General features: G+C 53.2%; 1 pseudogene; it reads right to left on the bottom strand.

Moving 5' to 3' along the window:
* Positions 1-10696: 10696 nt before the first annotated feature.
* Positions 10697-17786, bottom strand: LOC100674081 (rho GTPase-activating protein 27-like; annotated as a pseudogene).
* Positions 17787-18686: the final 900 nt, after the last annotated feature.

Below are 18686 nucleotides of genomic sequence, written 5' to 3' on the forward strand. Positions count from 1 at the left end.
CCTGAAACTGGTCTGGATGTGGAATGGTCACCTCAGGACAAATTGGAGGAGAAGTCGTAGTCCTCTGTGGGGCTGTAGAATGTTCAACCTCCATAGTGTGTTCTGGAGTTATGGTAAGCTCCAGGTCCAACGGCTGAGCTGTAATCTTGGGTAAGTTTAAATGCTGAGCTTGATATTGACCTGTTGGGGAAACTGTCACTTCATGAAGCACTGGAAGTTGAGCTGCACCCTCCTTAGGAGGCTCCAGAGGTTGAGCTGGGCTCACCTGTTGGGTTGTCGAAGAGTCCTCCACCTTAGGAGTCTCTGAAGAGTGTGCTGGAGCTCCCTGTGGGACTGGAGAATGTTCTACCTCCTTAGGGGGTTCCAAAGGATGAACTGGGGCCTTCTGCTGAGTTGGAGAAGGTTCAGCCTCCTTAGAAGGCTCAGATGTCTGAGGCGGAACCTCCTGCAGGGATGGAGGAGGCTCCACTTCGTTAGGAGGCTCTGGAGGTGAGGCTGGGGCTTCCTGTTGGCCTGGAGAAGGTTCAACCTCTTTAGGGGGTTCTGGAGGTCGGGAAGAGGCTGTATGCTGGATTGAAAATGGTTGGCTATACTCAAAGGGCTCTGGGGGTAGAGCTGGGGCCTCTTCCTGTACTGGAGAAGACCCTACATCCTTAGGTACTTCTGCAGGTGTAGCTGGGACGTCCTGCTGTACTGAAGATGGTTGTACACTTGTAGGAGGTTCTTGAGGTGGAGCAGAAGCCTGCTGCTGGGCTGGAGAAGGTTGGACTTCCTCAGGGGGCTCTGGGGGCTGAGATGGGGCCTCTTGCTGGATTGGAGAAGGTTCTACCTGCACAGGGGGCTCAAGAGATTGAGTTGGGTTCCCCTGCTGGGCTGCAGAAGGTTCGACTTCCTCAGAGGGCTCTGGAGGTTGAGATGAGGTCTCTTGCTGGATTGGAGAAGGTTCTACTTGCATAGGAGGCTCAGGAGACTGAGCTGGAGACTCCTGCTGGGCTGGAGAAGGTTCAACCTTCTCAGGGGGCTCTGGACTCTGAAATGGGACTCCTTGCTGGTTTGGGGACGTTTCCGCCTGTGTAGGAGAATGTGGAGGCTGAGACGGAGTCTCCTGCTGGACCTGAGAAGATTCTACCTCCTTAGTGGGCTCTGGTGTAAGAGCTGGGGCCTCCAGCTGGGATGGAGAAGGCTTAGCCTGTGTAGGAGGCTCGGGAGACTGAGCCAGGGCCTCCTGCTGGGCTGGAGAGGGTTCAAACTCCTTGGGAGGCTCTGGAGTCTTAAATGGGATCTCGTGCTGGTTTGGGGAAATTTCCACCTCTGTAGTAGACTGTAGAGGCTGAGGTGGAGTCTCCTGCTGGACCAGAGAGGATTCTACTTCCTTAGGGGGCTCTGGACTAAGAGCTGGGGCCTCCTGCTGGGATGGAGAAAGTTCTGGTGGCATAGGGGGCTCGGGAGACTGAACTGGGGCTTCCTGCTGGAATGGAGAGGGTCCAACCTCCTTGGGCGGCTCCGGAGTCTGAAACGGGGCCCCCTGCTGGTTTGGGGAAGTTTCCACCTGTGTAGGAGTCTCTGGAGGTGGAGGTGGGGCCACTTGCTGGAACAGAGATGATTGTACTACCTCAGGGGGCTCAGGGGACTGAGCTGGTGCCTCCTGCTGGGGTGAAAAAGGTTCTAACCCCTCAAAGGGCTCTGGAAGCTGAACTGGGGGTTTCTGCTGGACTGAAGATGGTTCAGCCTTTTCAGGGGGCTTTGGAGGCTGGGATGAAGCCTCTACTTGGGTTGAAAAAGGTCCAGTCTCTGTAGGGGGTTGTGAAGATAAAGTAAGCTCCAGATTCAGAGGTTTTCCTGTGATATGGGGCAACGTTAGATGCTGAGCTTCACTCTGACCTGTGGGTGAAACTGTTACCTCATGATGCCCTGTATATTGAGTTCCAACCTCTGTAGGGGGCTGTGAAATCTCAGCTGGGTTTTCCTGTATGTTTGAAGGAGGTTCAAATTCCTCAGGTTGCTCAGGAGATTGAGTTGGGGCTTCCTGCTGGCCTGAAGGAAGTTGGACCTCTTCAGTGACATCTACAGGCTCTATTGAGTCTTCCTGCTGGACTGGAGAAGGTCCAACCTCCGTAGAAGATTCTGCAGGCTGAGGTGGGGCCTCCTGCAGGGCCGGAGATGGTTCATCCTCCTCAGTGGACTCTGGAGACTGTGATGAGACCTCTTGCTGGTCTGGAGAAGGTACATCCTCTGTAGGATGCTCCGGAGTTTGAGTGGGGGTCACCAGCTGGCTTGGAGAAGGTTCAACCTCAACAAGGTCCTCTGGAAATTGAGTTGTGGCCTCCTGCTGGTCTGGAGATGGTTGAACCTCTGTAGTGGTTTCTGTAATTATGGGAAGCTCCAGATACAGAGATTTAACTGTGACTTTGGCCAATGTCGGGTGCTGAGTTTCACCTTGACCTGGAGGTGAAACTGTCACCTCATGATCCCCTGCTGGTTGAGTTACAACCTCTGTAGGGAACTCTGGAGGTTGAGCTAGGTCCTCTTGCAGGACCGGAGAAGGTTCAACCTCCTCAGGGGGCTCTGGACGTAGAGATGGGTCTTCCTGCTGGGTAGGAGAAGCCTCATCCTCTTTAACCAGGACTGGGAGCTGTGTTGGGTCATCCAGTCGAATGGGTGAATGTTCAACCTCCTCAAGGAGCTCTGGAGGCTGAGTTAGGTCCTCCTGGTGTGTTGCAGAAGTTTCACCCTTCTTATTGGGCTCTGGGGGCTGTGGCAGGTCCTCCTGCTCAACTGGTAAAGATTGAGAACCGTCAGGAGGATCTTGAAGTTGAACTGGGTACTCCTGCTGAACTGAAGAAAGTTCAATCTCCTTAGGTGGATCTGGAGGCAGAGCTAGGATTTGCTCCTTGGTTGAAAAGGGTCCAACTTCCTCAGGGGACTCTGGAGGCTGAACTGGGGCATCCCGTTGTGTTGGATAATACTCAACCACAGGTTTAACTGATACATTAGGCAAGACTGAATGGTGAGCTTGAGGATGACCTGGAGGCTGAATTGTCACTCCATCATGCAAAGAGGGTAGGGTTAAAACCTCATTTGGGGGCTCTGAAGGCTGAGCTGGGACCTCTAGTTGGACTGGAGAAAGATTAACCTCCTCAGTGGGTTTTGGAGGCTTAGTTGGGTATTCCTCCTGGCTTGAGGAAGGTCTGATCTCCTCAGGAGGTTGAACTGAGGAAGGTTGCACCTTTTCAGGAGTCTCCGGAGGCTGAGCTGGGACCTCTTGCTGGGTTGGACATGACTGAACCTCCTTAGTGGGTTCTGGAGTTAAGGTAAGCTGCAGATCAGCAGGTTTAACTGTAACAGTGGGCAAGTTTGAAAGGTAAGGTTGATTCTGACCTGGTGGTGGAACTTCATGATTTGTGGTAGTTTGAGTTATAACCTCAGTAGGAGGCTCTGGAGGTTTAGCTGGGGCCTCCTGCTGGAGTGGAGAAGGTTCCACCTCTTCAGGGAGCTGTGGAGGCTGATGTGTGTCTCCCTGCTGTACTGGAGAAGGTCCAGCTTCCTCAAGGGGCTTTGTAGCCTGAGCAGGAGCTGCCTCCTGGGTTGAAGAAGGTTTAATTTCTTCGGAGGGTCTTGAAGGCACAGCTGGAAACTGCTGCTGGGTTAGAAAAGGTGCAATACCTTCAGAGGGCTTTGGAGGTTGTGCCTGGGCTTCATGATGTATTGGAGGTTTAACCACCTGGGGAGGTTTTGGAGGCTGTGCTGGGGCTTCCTCCTGGACTGGAGAAGGTTTAACCCCCTCAGGGGTCTCTGGAGGCTGAGCTGGAGCCTCCTGTTGGGCTGGAGAAGGTTTAACCTCCTGGGGAGACTTTGGTGGCTGTGCTGGTACCTCCTGTTGGCCTGGAGAAGGTTCATCCTCCTCAGGGAGCTCTGGAAGGGAAGCTGGAGCCTCCTGTTGGGTTGGAGGTTTAACCTCTTGGTGAGGTTTTGGGGGCTGTGCTGGGGCTTCCTGCTGCACTGGAGAAGGTTCACCCTCCTCGGGGAGCTCTGGAGGCGGAGCTGGGGCCTCCTGTTCTGTTGGAGGTTGAATTTCTTCGAGGGGCCTTGGAGGCTCAGCTGGAAATTCCTGCTGGTTTGGAGAAGGTTCAATACTCTCAGAGGGCTTTTGAGGCTGTGCTAGGACTTCCTGCTGCACTGGAGAAGGTTCAGCCTGCTCAGGGAGCTCTGGAGGTGGAACTGGGGCCTCTTGCTCAGTTGGAGGTTCGACCTCTTGGGGACGATTTGGAGGCTGACCTGGAGCCTCCTGCTGGAGTGGAGGAGGTTCAACTTCCTCAGAGTGTTTCGGAGGCTGTACTGGGGCTTCCTCCTGGACTGGAGAAAGTTCTACTTCCTCTGAGGGCTTTGGAGGTTGAGCTGGAGCCTCCTGATGGCCTGGAGAAGGCTCAACCTCGTGGGGAGGCTTTGGAAGGTGAGTTGGAGCTTCCTGCTGAACTGGGTAAGGTTCATCCTCCTCAGAGGGCTTTGGAGGCTGAGCTGGAGCCTCCTGCTGAACTGGGAGAGGTTCAACCTCCTCAGAGGGCTTTGGAGGCTGAGCTGCAGCTTCCTGCTCAGTTGGAGGAGGTTTGACTCCCTCAGAGGGCTTTGGAGGCTGAGCAGGAGCCTCCTGATGGCCTGGAGAAGGTTCAACCTCATGGGGAGGCTTTGGAGGGTGAGCTGGAGCCTCCTGCTGAACTGGAGGGGGTTCAACTTCCTCAGAGGGCTTCAGAGGCTGTACTGGGGCTTCCTCCTGGACTGGAGGAGCTTCAACTTCCTCAGAGGGCTTTGGAGGCTGTGATGGGGCTTCCTCCTGGACTGAAGAAAGTTCAACTTCCTCAGAGGGCCTTGGAGGCTGAGCTGGAGCCTCCTGATGGCCTGGAGAAGGCTCAGCCTCATGGGGAGGCTTTGGAAGGTGAGCTGGAGCCTCCTGCTGAACTGGACAAAGTTCAACTTCCTCAGAGGGCTTTAGAGGCTGAGCTGCAGCTTCCTGCTTGCTTGGTGGAGGTTCCACTCCCTCAGAGGGCTTTGGAGGCTGAGCTGGAGCCTCCTGCTGAACTGGGTAAGGTTCAACCTCCTCAGAGGGTTTTGCAGGCTGAGCTGTGACTTCCTGCTGGGTTGGAGGAGGTTCAAGTCCCTCAGAGGGCTTTGGAGGCTGAGCAGGAGCCTCCTGATGGCCTGGAGAAGGTTCAACCTCATGAGGAGGCTTTGGAAGGTGAACTTCAGCTTCCTGCTGAACTGGAAGAGGTTCAACCTCCTCAGAGGGCTTTGGAGGCTGAGCTGTGCCTTCCTGCTGGGTTGGAGGAGGTTGAACTCCTTCAGAGGGCTTTGGAGGCTGAGCTGGAGCCTCCTGATGGCCTGAGGAAGGTTCAACCTCATGGGAAGGCTTTGCAGGGTGAGGTGGAGCCTCCTGCTGGACTGGAGGGGGTTCAACTTCCTCAGAGGGCCTTGGAGGCCATGCTGGGACTTCCTCCTGGCCTGGAGAAAGTTCAACTTCCTCAGAGGGCTTTGGAGGCTGAGTTGGAGCCTCCTGATGGCTTGGAGAAGGTTCAACCTCATGGGGAGGCTTTGGAAGGTGAGCTGGAGCTTCCTGCTGGACTGGAGGAGCTTCAACCTCCTCAGAGGGCTTTGGAAGCTGAGCTGGAGCCTCCTGCTGAACTGGGTAAGGTTCAACCTCCTCAGAGGGCTTTGGAGGCTGAGCCGTGCCTTCCTGCTGGGTTGGAGGAGGTTCGACTCCCTCAGAGGGCTTTGGAGGCTGAGCAGGAGCCTCCTGATGGCCTGGAGAAAGTTCAACCTCATGGGAAGGCCTTGGAGGATGAGCTGGAGCCTCCTGCTGGACTGGAGGGGGTTCAACTTCCTCAGAGGGTTTCGGAGGCTGTGATGGGGCTTCCTCCTGGACTGGAGAAAGTTCCACTTGCTCAGAGGGCTTTGGAGGCTGAGGGGCAGCGTTCTGATGGCCTGGAGAAGGTTCAATGTCATGGGGAGGCTTTGGAAGGTGAGCTGGAGCTTCCTGCTGGACTGGAGGAGGTTCAACCTCCTCAGAGGGCTTTAGAGGCTGAGCTGGAGCTTCCTGCTGAACTGGGTAAGGTTCAACCTCCTCAGAGGGCTTTGGAGGCTGTGCTGCAGCTTCCTGCTGGGCTGGAGGAGGTTCGACTCCCTCAGGGGGCTTTGGAGGCTGAGCAGGAGCCTCCTGATGGCCTGGAGAAGGTTCAGCCTCATGGGAAAGCTTTGGAGGGTGAGCTGGAGCCTCCTGCTGAACTGGAGGGGGTTCAGCTTCCTCAGAGGGCTTCAGAGGCTGTACTGGGGCTTCCTCCTGGACTGGAGAAAGTTCAACTTCTTCAGAGGGCTTTGGAGGCTGAGCTGGAGCCTCCTGATGGCCTGGAGAAGGTTCGACCTCATGGGGAGGCTTTGGAAGGTGAGCTGGAGCTTGCTGATGAACTGGAGGAGGTTCGATCTCCTCAGAGGGCTTTGGAGGCTGAGCTGGAGCCTCCGGCTGAACTGGACAAGGTTCCACTTCCTCAGAGGGCTTTGGAGGCTGAGCTGGGGCTTCCTGCTCGGTTAGAGGAGGTTCGACTCCCTCAGAGGGCTTTGGAGGCTGAGCAGGAGCCTCCTGATGGCCTGGAGAAGGTTCAACCTCATGGGGAGGCTTTGGAGGCTGAGCTGCAGCTTCCTGCTGGGTTGGAGGAGGTTTGACTCCCTCAGAGGGCTTTGGAGGCTGAGCTGGAGCCTCCTGCTGGAGTGGAGGAGGTTCAACTTCCGCAGAGGGCTTCAGAGGCTCTGCTGGGGCTTCCTCCTGGACTGGAGAAAGTTCCACTTGCTCAGAGGGCTTTGGAGGCTGAGGGGCAGCATTCTGATGGCCTGGAGAAGGTTCAATGTCATGGGGAGGCTTTGGAAGGTGTGCTGGAGCTTCCTGCTGAACTGGGTAAGGTTCATCCTCCTCAGAGGGCTTTGGAGGCTGAGCTGGAGCCTCCTGCTGAACTGGGTAAGGTTCAACCTCCTCAGAGGGATTTGGAGGCTGTGCTGCAGCTTCCTGCTCAGTTGGAGGAGGTTTGACTCCCTCAGAGGGCTTTGGAGGCTGAGCTGGAGCCTCCTGCTGGACTGGAGGAGGTTGAACTTCCTCAGAGGGCTGTGGAGGCTGAGCTGCAGCTTCCTGCTGGGTTGGAGGAGGTTCAACTCCCTCAGAGGGCTTTGGAGGCTGAGCAGGAGCCTCCTGATGGCCTGGAGAAGGTTCAACCTCATGGGAAGGCTTTGCAGGGTGAGCTGGAGACTCCTGCTGGAGTGGAGGGGGTTCAACTTCCTCAGAGGGCCTTGGAGGCAGTGATGGGGCTTCCTCCTGGACTGGAGAAAGTTCAACTTCCTCAGAGGGCCTTGGAGGCTGAGCTGCAGCCTCCTGATGGCCTGGATAAGGTTCAGCCTCCTGGGGAGGCTTTGGAAGGTGAGCTGGAGCTTCCTGCTGGACTGGAGGAGCTTCAACCTCCTCAGAGGGCTTGGGAAGCTGAGCTGGAGCCTCCTGCTGGACTGGAGGAGCTTCAAACTCCTCAGAGGGCTTTGGAGGCTGAGCTGGAGCCTCCGGCTGAACTGGACAAGGTTCCACTTCCTCAGAGGGCTTTGGAGGCTGAGCTGGGGCTTCCTGCTCGGTTAGAGGAGGTTCGACTCCCTCAGAGGGCTTTGGAGGCTGAGCAGGAGCCTCCTGATGGCCTGGAGAAGGTTCAACCTCATGGGAAGGCTTTGCAGGGTGAGCTGGAGACTCCTGCTGGAGTGGAGGGGGTTCAACTTCCTCAGAGGGCCTTGGAGGCAGTGCTGAGGCTTCCTCCTGGACTGGAGAAAGTTCAACTTCCTCAGAGGGCTTTGGAGGCTGAGCTGGAGCCTCCTGATGGCCGGGAGAAGGCTCCACCTCATGGGGAGGCTTTGGAAGGTGAACTGCAGTTTCCTGCTGAACTGGAGGAGGTTCAACCATCTCAGAGGGCTTTGGAGGCTGAGCAGGAGCCTCCTGAAGGCCTGGAGAAGGTTCAACCTCATGGGAAGGCTTTGCAGGGTGAGCTGGAGCCTCTTGCTGGACTGGAGGGGGTTCAACTTCCTCAGAGGGCTTTGGAGGCTGTGATGGGGCTTCCTCCTGGACTGGAGAAAGTTCAACTTCCTCAGAGGGCCTTGGAGGCTGAGCTGCAGCCTCCTGATGGCCTGGATAAGGTTCAGCCTCCTGGGGAGGCTTTGGAAGGTGAGCTGGAGCTTCCTGCTGGACTGGAGGAGCTTCAACCTCCTCAGAGGGCTTGGGAAGCTGAGCTGGAGCCTCCTGCTGGACTGGAGGAGCTTCAAACTCCTCAGAGGGCTTTGGAGGCTGAGCTGCGACTTCCTGCTGGTTTGGAGGAGGTTTGACTCCTTCGGAGGGCTTTGGAGGCTGAGCAGGAGCCTCCTGATGGCCTGGAGAAGGTTCAACCTCATGGGAAGGCTTTGCAGGGTGAGCTGGAGCCTCCTGCTGGGCTGGAGGAACTTCAACCTCCTCAGAGGGCTTTGGAAGCTGAGCTGGAGCCTCCTGCTGGACTGGAGGAGCTTCAACCTCCTCAGAGGGCTTTGGAGGCTGTGCTGGGATTTCCTGCTGGGCTGGAGGAGGTTGGACTCCCTCAGAGGGCTTTAGAGGCTGAGCTGGAGCTTCCTGCTGCACTGGAGAAGCCTCAAACTCCTCAGGTTGCTCTGGTGGCAGACCCGGGGTCTCCTCATGTATTGAAGGTTTAACCTCCTGGGGAGGCTTCAGAGACTGGGCTATGGCTTCCTGCTGCATTGGAGAAGGCTCAACCTCGTCAGATGGCTCTGGAGGCAGAGCTGGGGACTCCTGCTGGACTGGAGAAGTTCCACCTTCCTCTAGAGGCTTTGGAGGTAGTGCTGGGGCTTCCTGCTGGACTGGGGAAGGTTCAACTTCCTCGGGGGTCTCTGGAGTCTGAGCTGGGGTCTGCTGCTGGGTTGGAGAAGGTTTAACCTCCTGTGGAAGCATTGGAGGCTGCGCTGGGACTTCCTGCTGGACTGAAGAAGAGGCAACCTCCTCTGGGCTCTGTGGAGGCAGAGCTGGGGCCTCCTCCTGGGTGGGAGAAGCTTCAACTTCTTCAGTAGCATTTGGAGGCTGCACTGGGGCATCCTGCTGACCTGGAGAAGGTTCGACCTCCTCAGAGGGCTTTGGAGGCTGAACTGGGGCTTCTCCCTGGACTGGGGAAGGTTTACCTTCCTCTAGAGGCTTTGGAGGGTGAGCTGGGGCTTCCTGCAGGCCTGGAGAAGGCTCAATTTCAAACTCCTCAGGTAGCTCTGGAGGTGGAGCTGGAGCCTCCTGCTGTGCTGGAGAAGCTTCGACCTCCTGGGATGGCGTTGGAGGCTGAGCTGGGGCCTCCTGCTGAGTTGGACATGATTGAACCTCCTTCATACGCTCTGGGGTTAAGGTAAGCTCCATATCCACTGGTTGAACTGTGATATTGGGCAAGGTTGAATTATGAGTTTGATTCTGACCTGGAGGTCGAAGACTCACCTCATGAGGCACTGAAGTCTGAGGTATAACCGCATTAGGTGGCGTTAGAGGCTGAGTCTGGGCCTCCTGCTGGGCTAGAGAAGGTTCATTCTCCTCAGGTGCCTCTGGAGTGTGAACTGGGGTCTCCTGCTCTGTAGGAAAACGCTCTTCTACCTTAGGGGCCTCTGGAAGCCGTGTTGGGGCCCCTTGCTGGACTGGCGATTCGGGTGGGAAATCAGGGGAGGGCAAAGACCGGGGTTCGGTCAGCCCTGGGGGGTCAGAGTTCAGCCGGACTAGGTTCCGGGCCCACCTTGGAACAGGTGGCGCCTGGACCAGCAGCCACAGTAGTTGCAGCATGAGGAGGACCCGTGGGTCCCAGAAGCGCAACCGGGACATGACACGCGGAGGGTACGGGGCGCCGCGCTCTTAGCCGGAGCCGAACCGTTATGACCGACTGAGACGCACGCGCACGGTTACCCACCGCGCGCCCCACCCTTTATTTATGATGACACCTTTGTTTACGCACCACCTTTATTGAGGTGCGTCAGAGACCAGGCCCAAGCCACTATGGCGAGCCCTTTTCCTAGAATCACCGCGGCCCAGGCTTCCCTTCTCCTGCAGAGCTGGCAGGATTTCACGTCCCCTCCCTCACCCTTCCCCTCAAAGCAGGGGAGGGTTAGGGCTCTTTCTGTCCCCCCTCCCTGCCCTCAGCTTCCAGCCTCAGGGACAGAGAGCTTCACCAGCCTCTCTGCACTGTCAAAAGTGCTAGTCAGTTTCTGGCAGCCAGACCTCTTCTTCCTCCAAACTGAAATCGAGACATTCTTCCACTCTGTGGCGGAACTGCTTTCAAGAAAAGCACCTGACCTGCAAAATGAACGCTATTTAGTGCGGCCAGGAAGGGAGGGAACACACATTAAAGCTATTTTACTCTAAAAGGCTGCTGTTTCCTCAACCCTCCGTATCCTCTTTGTTCCATATTTGGTTATTAACTCACCACTCTATCAGGTAGAGGGTACCACTAGCCAGTGAGGATGCCAAACTGTCTGTAGGAAGGCCTTAGGGAGTGGGCAGTTTGGTCTGAGAGTGAGGGACTGAATCCGAGTGCACAGCACTTTACATTGGCATGGAAAAACTTGCCCATCCCACCTTGACTCAACAAGGCCATTAATACAGAAAAAGTAACAACCCCACTTTTCAGAGGTCCACCTTTGCCTACAAGGGAGGAGAAGGATGTTAAAGTCAGCATGTTAAAGGCTTCTCTTGAAATACTGTAACCAACACCCATTTGTTTCCTTTATAGCCCTCCGTATAATCTTTTATTTTCTTGTTTATTTGCTAGCACGACCCCTAGCATGTAAACTCCGAGAGGGAGGCTTTATCATGTTATTCCCAGTGCCTAGCATATGGCTTGGCACATAGTCATGGTTTTAAAATTGAACCGACTTCAAGATTGGTCTCATAAGGGGGGATCTTTTGTTTTATTCAGGCTTCTGAAATCTTTAGCACCGGCGTTGAATCCCTTCCTCTTATATTTAACAGGAAGCTAGACTTTTTTCCTTCCAAATTTGTTGTTGAGAGTACACACTGCAAAGGATAAACTAATCCAACACTTTCTACATGTACCATTTAGTGACACTGATTATATTCTTCAAGTTGTGCAACCATTCTCACCCTCCTTTTCTGAGTTGTTCCTCCCTTATTAACTTTACCTCACTGCACCCTAAGGTTCCTATCTAATCTTTCAACTTGCTGTTGTCAACTTGATTCCATATAGGTAGTTCTTATACAAGCATAATGGTCAAGGCAGGCCCTTTTTTTACTATTTATGCTGAACTACTCTTCGGTTTTAGGAGACTCAGGGGACATTTTTTGTTCAACATTTAAAGATTATCTCAGGGCAATAGTTTCAGGGTTCATCCAGCCTCCATGGCTCCAGAAAGTCTAGAGTCCCTGAGAATTTGAAATGCTGTTCTGCATCTTCCCCCTTTGGATCAGGATTCTTCTGCAGAATCTTTGATCAAACTCTTCAGTAATGGTAGCCAGGCATCATCCAGTCCTTCTGGTGTCCCAGCAAAGGAGGCAGAAAATGGAGGCAATTAGCCACACATTCCATATCCTCCTCCTATTCCTGACTCTCCTTCTTCCTCTGTTGCTCCAGGTGAGTGGAGACCAATTGTTGTGCCTTGGATGGCTGCTTGCAAGAGTTTAAGACCCCGGGCAGTATGCAGTGAACTAGGAGGAACAATAGAGCACTAAATATGCTATTAGGCCAATTAACTAGGATGTCCCATGAAAACATGACCCTAAACCTCCAAACCAAGAAACCAAATTCCCTGAGGTTTTTGGCTGTACAGAAGCAGCCTCAGCAGCTCCTCTTTCTTCTTCTTCTTGTTTTTGTCATTGTTGTAAATACATCCATAACACAACTTCTGCCAGTTCAACTCTTTACAGGTGTACAACTTACTGACGTTAATTACAGTAATCGGGTGTGTAACCCTACCCTGAATCAATGTGATTTAGGAAGGTAGACTTCTTAAAGCCCAGTCTTGGATAAACCTGAAGTTCTCTTCACTGGGTTCTCTTTAAATCAATTAAAATAATTATTTTACTCAGAAAAACCTTCAAATACTTTTTCAGAAGGGAATGGCCTCCTCTTTCTCTACCTTCTTCTCTTCAAATCAAAACACTTTGCAGCTTTGGGGTGAACTAAATAATCAAACACCTAGCCCCCAAATTAAGTTCCCATTGATCCATGTCAATGGAACACATCTTCCGGCTCCTAACTTTAATTCTTTTTATCACTATTTTTAAAGAAAACATCTTACAGGTAGTAAAGTTGTTTTAGAAACTACCTTGGCAGCTTAATGCCTAAGCTGGGGCATTCATATCACAGATCTACAAAAGGGTTCTTCAGCCAGCTTCCCAGGCGCTCACTCAATCCGAAGTCAGCGCTGCAGCTCTCACTTTCCTCCTCGGGGGGCCAATCTACAGACTGGAATCATACATCCTCAGAGCTGGGGGTCCTCCCAGAGTGGGAGAGGGACCCGAAATGCCCTCCCAGCAAGCCAGGCCAGAAGACCCCCAGACGGAGAGGAAGCTTTTTCCTTTCCTTACCCTGGTTAACTCCCCTCACGGCCACCAGGGACCCTCAGAGCATTCGCTTTCCTTGACGCATGGAGCCCCTCGTATGTTGTAGACAGCCATGCTATTCTCCCCCACCCTTTCCTACCCTGGCTACCCCTACCCACCTCCCAGTTCTGGCCTCTTCTTCCTCCCAGTTCTGGCCTCTTCTTCTCGTATCTTCTTCAGCCCCACTGTACACACTCCACTAAGTCAACATTCCTCAGTATGTGGCTACCAGTTCTGAGTTTGGGATTCCAGCTGGGGCCAGAGCACTGCTACCAACCGCCCCAGCATCACCTCCCTAGATCTGAATTCCTACCTCTATTAATACAGTCAAATTCTGTACCCACTGTTGGCTTATAGGGAATTAGAGGTCAAAAAGACCTCAGTTGTTTTTTTTGATAAATAGCAGTCAGAGTGGGCCTACTCTGTTTCTACTTATGCAACTGATATTTTAAAGCTAAAAGATGGTGGACACAAGTTCAGGTTTTGTTTTCTAGTTTCAGCTGTCATTCTGGCCTGAGGCTGTTTCTAGGGGTATTTGCTTTCTTCCTGCCTCACTTGAAATGGCAAATTCCTCTGTTATCATCTAATGGTTGGAAGAAAAAAAGGTGCACAAGTTCCAGAGCCAAGACTCAGGAATCTTATTCCAGTAACAGATGGAACCTTTGTCTTTGAAGCAAATTACACAAAGAAGAGATTAACTCTTTAACTCAGTAAGCAACGAAAGTTTTCTGATTTTAACAGTGAGAAACCTAATTCTTCGTTTTATATGCTGGTTAACATTAAAGCTCTTCAAAATCTCATAAATTAAACTGTTAAACTTTAGTCAGACAGATAAAACTTTTGAAAGGGAAAAGATAACTTATTTCTTCCCCTTTTACACTTTTGGAACTCTTACTTTTACTTTAAGACGAAATTCTTATTCTTATTATTTTCTACACCAGCTGCACTGGTCTCTTTCCAAAGGGGTGCAGGGCTTTCTCCTCTCCTGTGGCCTTGGTCTCCTACCTTTTTTTTTTTTTGTTTTCTTGTGGGGTGGCCTTTAGCCTGCAAGACAGCAGTTAGGAAGGCTGCCTGACAATTGGGTCTGTAAATCTTTTTCCTTATCTCAGAGTATGCTTGGCAGGCCAGTCTCAGTAGCTGAGAGATAATTAACACTATACTTCCTCCTTTTTCTGAAGCTTTCTTTTTCTTTAATTGATCATAAAAAAAGAATTGTCAGTGATTAAGAATGCACCCTAGGGTGAATCTCCTGGTATGGGCTCTTGATTTTTCATTGTATCTAATTAACTATTCCCAGGGACCCAGCTTTTTATTGTTATGGGTAGTTGATACCCCTAGCTTTTTCTTTTAGTCCATAGGAATTTATTTCTCTCTCGTCTTGCAGCCAAAAATTTTGTCAGCTCTGGGAGAGAAACTCTTTTTTTTTTTTCAGCTCAAACAATAAGTTCTCAGGAGTCTCTGTAAGTATGTTTTAATTTAACCTGAACTTTTTTCACCAATTAATTTCTATACATTACATATAAATGACACATAAGACACAGACAGAGGTGATGGAGATAATCTTGCAGTCTCAACATTTCAGAGAGCCCAGGTCTCGTAAAGTTCACACATCAGACAAACAGAGACTGCTTGGACCAGACAAGCCACAAAGGGAGAGGGGAAATGAGGATGGTTTTAGTGAGGTCCAACACATTACTAGGAATATCTGAATCTCCACTGCCATCCTCCAGATGCCTCTTATCCCCAATACCAGATGGGGGTGCTTCAATCTCTCAGCCTAAACAGATAGAGATGTCTACATCCACTCCCCAGAACCAGGGTGCACGAACCAGAGCCAGACAACATCTAGATAGACAAAATTGACAGCCGTTTTTACACCTGCCCAAAGTCTAGAGTCACCAAGGGTCCCTCTTTGCGATCACAAATGCAATAATGGGCATGAAGTAGTAGAAATGCACTAAGTGGCAAAACGCCAGGAGTATCACCCACCAGCTGGCACTTAATCAAAAGGAAAATAAAATGGAGAGGAAACTGAGAGAAAGAAGAGAGTCAATTATCAGTTCTGCAGAGTATATCAAGTCTAACAGATCTTGGGGTGATTCCCCCCTCACTGCAGACTACACCAGGTCTAACGGATCTTGGGGTGGCTCTCTCACCTCAGAAGCCAAGTCTGCATCGAGGGGAATCACTCCACTCTTGAGACTCCCTGGATTGTGCAGGTCAGGGCAGGCAGCTTTTCAACTCAATCTGGGAAGTGTATCTATTAAGTGTGCCTGCTTTACCAGGTTTACCAGATCTGGGGGCCAAGCCCCTCACCATAAACGTGGCGTCAGGACTCTCAGGCTCAGGAAAAACAGTCAGGTGGAGACAGAAGAGAAATATCTTTTGTTCTTATGGAAATTCAGATGAGAGGAGCAGGCATGGAGATCTAATCACCAGAGGGAGGGACACAGGACAGGTGGTGTCCTGGCAGTTGCTTGTCTGTCTGTCATGGTTTAGGAGGTCTCCTTATCTGCCCCCACACCCGGGTCTGAGGAAAAAAATCAGTCCTGCTGTGATTGCCAAATTCTGTTACAGGGCAAGGCTTCCCAGCTCGAGACTAAGCCCTGCCGAGGTTCTTACCTTCTTCCGACCAAGAATGCCCACGAGAGGCTCAGAGGTTCCACAGGAACAAAGCTTTATTAGTGATAGAAAGAAAGTAAAAGGCTCCCGAGGGAGAGAGGGAGAGGGGTTTCCACCTATGCTAGCCTCCAGGCTCACTGGATAAAGGATTTCTTAGGGCTTATAAATGCATTAGAAAGGCATTAACTTTATTCATTAGATGGGTGGAGATTTCTAGGGGAAGGGGAGAAACCAACAAAACCAAACCCAGTGCCGTCAGTTGATTCCGACTCATAGCGACCCTATTGGCCATAGTAGAACTGCCCCATAGAGTTTCCAAGGACTGCCTGGCAGATTTGAACTGCCAACCCTTTAGTTAGCAGCTGTAGCACTTAACCACTGGCCAACCAGGGTTTCCGGGGAAGGGGAGGGATTATGGAAATCACATGCGGGCGCAGTTAGAATTCAAGATGGACTTCCTCGCAAAGGTTGCTGGAACTAAGATGGACTCTGTCACAAAGGCTGACGGGATGTCAAACAGGACTTATTCTGGGATGCTGTGCATGCGTGATGCCTTTGGATCTTGGTTTCAGTCCTGGCGAGAGGTTCCTGTTTATGTTTGTGTCATGTGAAAGGTCATTCACAGGCCTCGTTGATCTTTACTGAACACAGTCTGCACCTGGTGAGGCCTTGAAAAACAACTCAGAAGGATTATCCCTAATTTATCGCTGGTCAAGCACACAGAGCCTTGAAATGCTGCCCCTTATCTTGTCTAAACACCTAGTTTGTTAATCACAAGTAGTTTTCTGGCGCCAGCAGCAAAAGTTATATGGTGGTCTGTACTTAGGTTTAGATTCAGAGACTAATTAGAGCTGGTCAAGCACACAGGGCCTTGAAATGTAGCCCTTATTTAATTCAGCCGGCCCGATCTCTTCTCTGTCTTACATACACCCACCCTGTGCTATGCAATGCTCTGGCTGGGCTTGGGGCAGCATCCTGTAATTACACTCAGTTGCATTTCTGCACCTCATTCATTTCTCAGTCTGTCATACACTGGTGGCTTGTGTGTTGCTGTGATGCTGGAAGCTATGCCACTGGTATTTCAGATATCAGTAGATTCAGCTGTGGTGGACAGGTTTCAGTGGAGCCTCGAGACTAAGACTAGGAAGGCCTGGCGATCTACTTGTAAAATTTTACGAACGAAAGCCCTATGGATTACAACAGACTGTTGCCCAACACTGTGCTGGAAGACGAGCCCCTAGGTTGAAAGCACTAAAAATACACAGTGGCCACTACAACGGACTCCAGCATACCCACAATACTGAAGATGTGACAGGGCTAGGCCGCTTTCAGTTCTGTTTGTACATGGGGTCTCTGGGAGTTGGAGCTGACTCAGGTGAAGCTAACAACAGCATTTCCGCAGCAAAACATGAATATTCATAAGTGGGATAAATAAAGATGATCCAGGGCTTGCAGGGAGCTCTGGTGGTTCAGTGGTTGAGCGCTCTAAAGCTAATGGAAAACGTGGGCGGTTCAAAGCTACCAGGCACTCTTCGAGGAGAGAAGTGACAGTCTGTTTCCGTAAAGATTACAGCCTAGGAAACCCTATGGGGCAGTTTTCTACGCTGTCCTGTGGGGTCGCTATTAGTGGGAATCCACTCGACGGCAACTGGTTTGGGTATCGATGACATCGCAACAGTTCAAGTCAAATTTTTGCCACCAATCAAGTTACAAAAAACCTTTGGCCTCCCAGAGTTTTGGCATTTTGGACATGCATCATCTGCATTGTGAGTCTGTACCATGCTGGTTTGGGGCTGAGGAAGGTGAGGCCCGGTACCCTGTGTGAACGAACTGATCCAGGGGACACTGGGTGTCAAGCCCCACACTAAGCGGGTCTCCTTGCACTCCTACTCCTCGCTTGGTAACGCACCTGGTCCGGGCGCTCCTCCCGCGGCGGCCCACGCACGTCCTGGATGGCCTTGCTGATGTTTTCTGGGCCATTGCTCGCCAGGCACCGCGGACACACCCAGGAGCCCGCCACCTGCAGGCCCTGAAGCTGCCCGCGCTCCCGAGGACGCCGGCAGGGGCGCAGCGGCAGGAGCCAGGTAGTCCAGGGACTGGGCGGGCCGCACAGGCGCAGGGGGCCCCAGGTACAGGCAGGCAGGCCCGGCGACAGTTTGTCGCGCTGGGCGCCACAGGGAGCGTGCGCGGCGCGGTGGCTCGGTGGGGGCGCCGTCGGGGTCCGAAGGCGTCGGCGCGCTCAGGAACCGGTAGTCGTAGGCGAGCGGCTCTGGGCTGTGGGCCCGCGTGGGGCGTTGGCGGGGCGGACAGCAGCGGGGCCGCCGAGCGGCGACAGCTCACGCACGCACTGCGCGCGCAGATTGAAGGGGCGCCCGCCGGGCTCGCGCCTTAGGTGCCACCAAGGCTCCGTACTGTGGCTCAGCAGCTGGTAGCGCTCGTTGGGCTGGGTGGCGACGCGGCGCCCATCCTTGGCGGTGTACTCAAAGGGGTGCTCCACCCACAGGTACACGTCCCCCTCGACGTCCGCCGCCATCGCCGCCTGGGCGCTTCCCTGAGGGCAGCAAGGTGGGGCGGGGTGGGGGAGGACATGGAGGTCAAGGCTGCGGAGCAGGGAAGAGCACCGCAGGGGGTGGGAGGAGGCCTGGGTTCGAATCCAGGTCCTGGACTTACCCTGTGCGCCCGGGACTCCGTTTCCCTATCCCTCAATTGGGGGCCTCGAACAAGAAAATCTCGAAGGCTCCGGTTCTTACACTCCATGACGGACTAACAACACCGCGTTCATTCTGTGGCGTTGGTTATGAGATTCGAGCCTCGCTTGTGTCCCGTGGTGGGAAGGTTGGGGTAATACTGCTCCAGCTGTACTGCCAGGGAGGCCTGGGCTCAAAGAGTTGGGGTGATCGACAGCACAGTTGCCTAAAAACTGACTGGGCCTCAGTGTCCCCGTCTGTAAGATGGAAAGAACTGTCCATTGCCTACAGCTCCTGCTGCCCGCTGGTCCCGCCTCCTGGAGTCCGCAGGGAGCCCTCGGACGGCCCTGCAGCGCCCCCTGCCGCCAGGAGTCTGAGGACGCAACTTGGCGGGTCAGGGCCTAGGCGCGGGCTCTGGGGGCGGCTCCCTGTCTGCTCTGCCCCTGAGATACCCCTGTCCGGCTTAGTCCCAGGGTCAGGGCGGCAGGGCTGCATCTGCCAAGGCGGGGAAACCGGTTCTCTGAGTTTCTCCTCCCCTACCTAGCAGCCTCGCCGCATACGTGAACACGGTGCCCGGCCCGCCTAGACAGAACCGAGCCGCCCCTGCCCTCTAGCTCCCACCTCCGCTCCCATCCTGCCCTGTAATGCCTACATGCCCCATTAGAGTGACCCCTAGAAAATGGACTCTGTGACAGTGACTACCCGTGCGGTGACACCTCCCTCCCCCCCGAAAAAAATCAAACCCA

Source organism: Loxodonta africana, chromosome 18 (genome assembly GCF_030014295.1).
Source record: "Loxodonta africana isolate mLoxAfr1 chromosome 18, mLoxAfr1.hap2, whole genome shotgun sequence".
Classification (NCBI taxonomy): domain Eukaryota; kingdom Metazoa; phylum Chordata; class Mammalia; order Proboscidea; family Elephantidae; genus Loxodonta; species Loxodonta africana.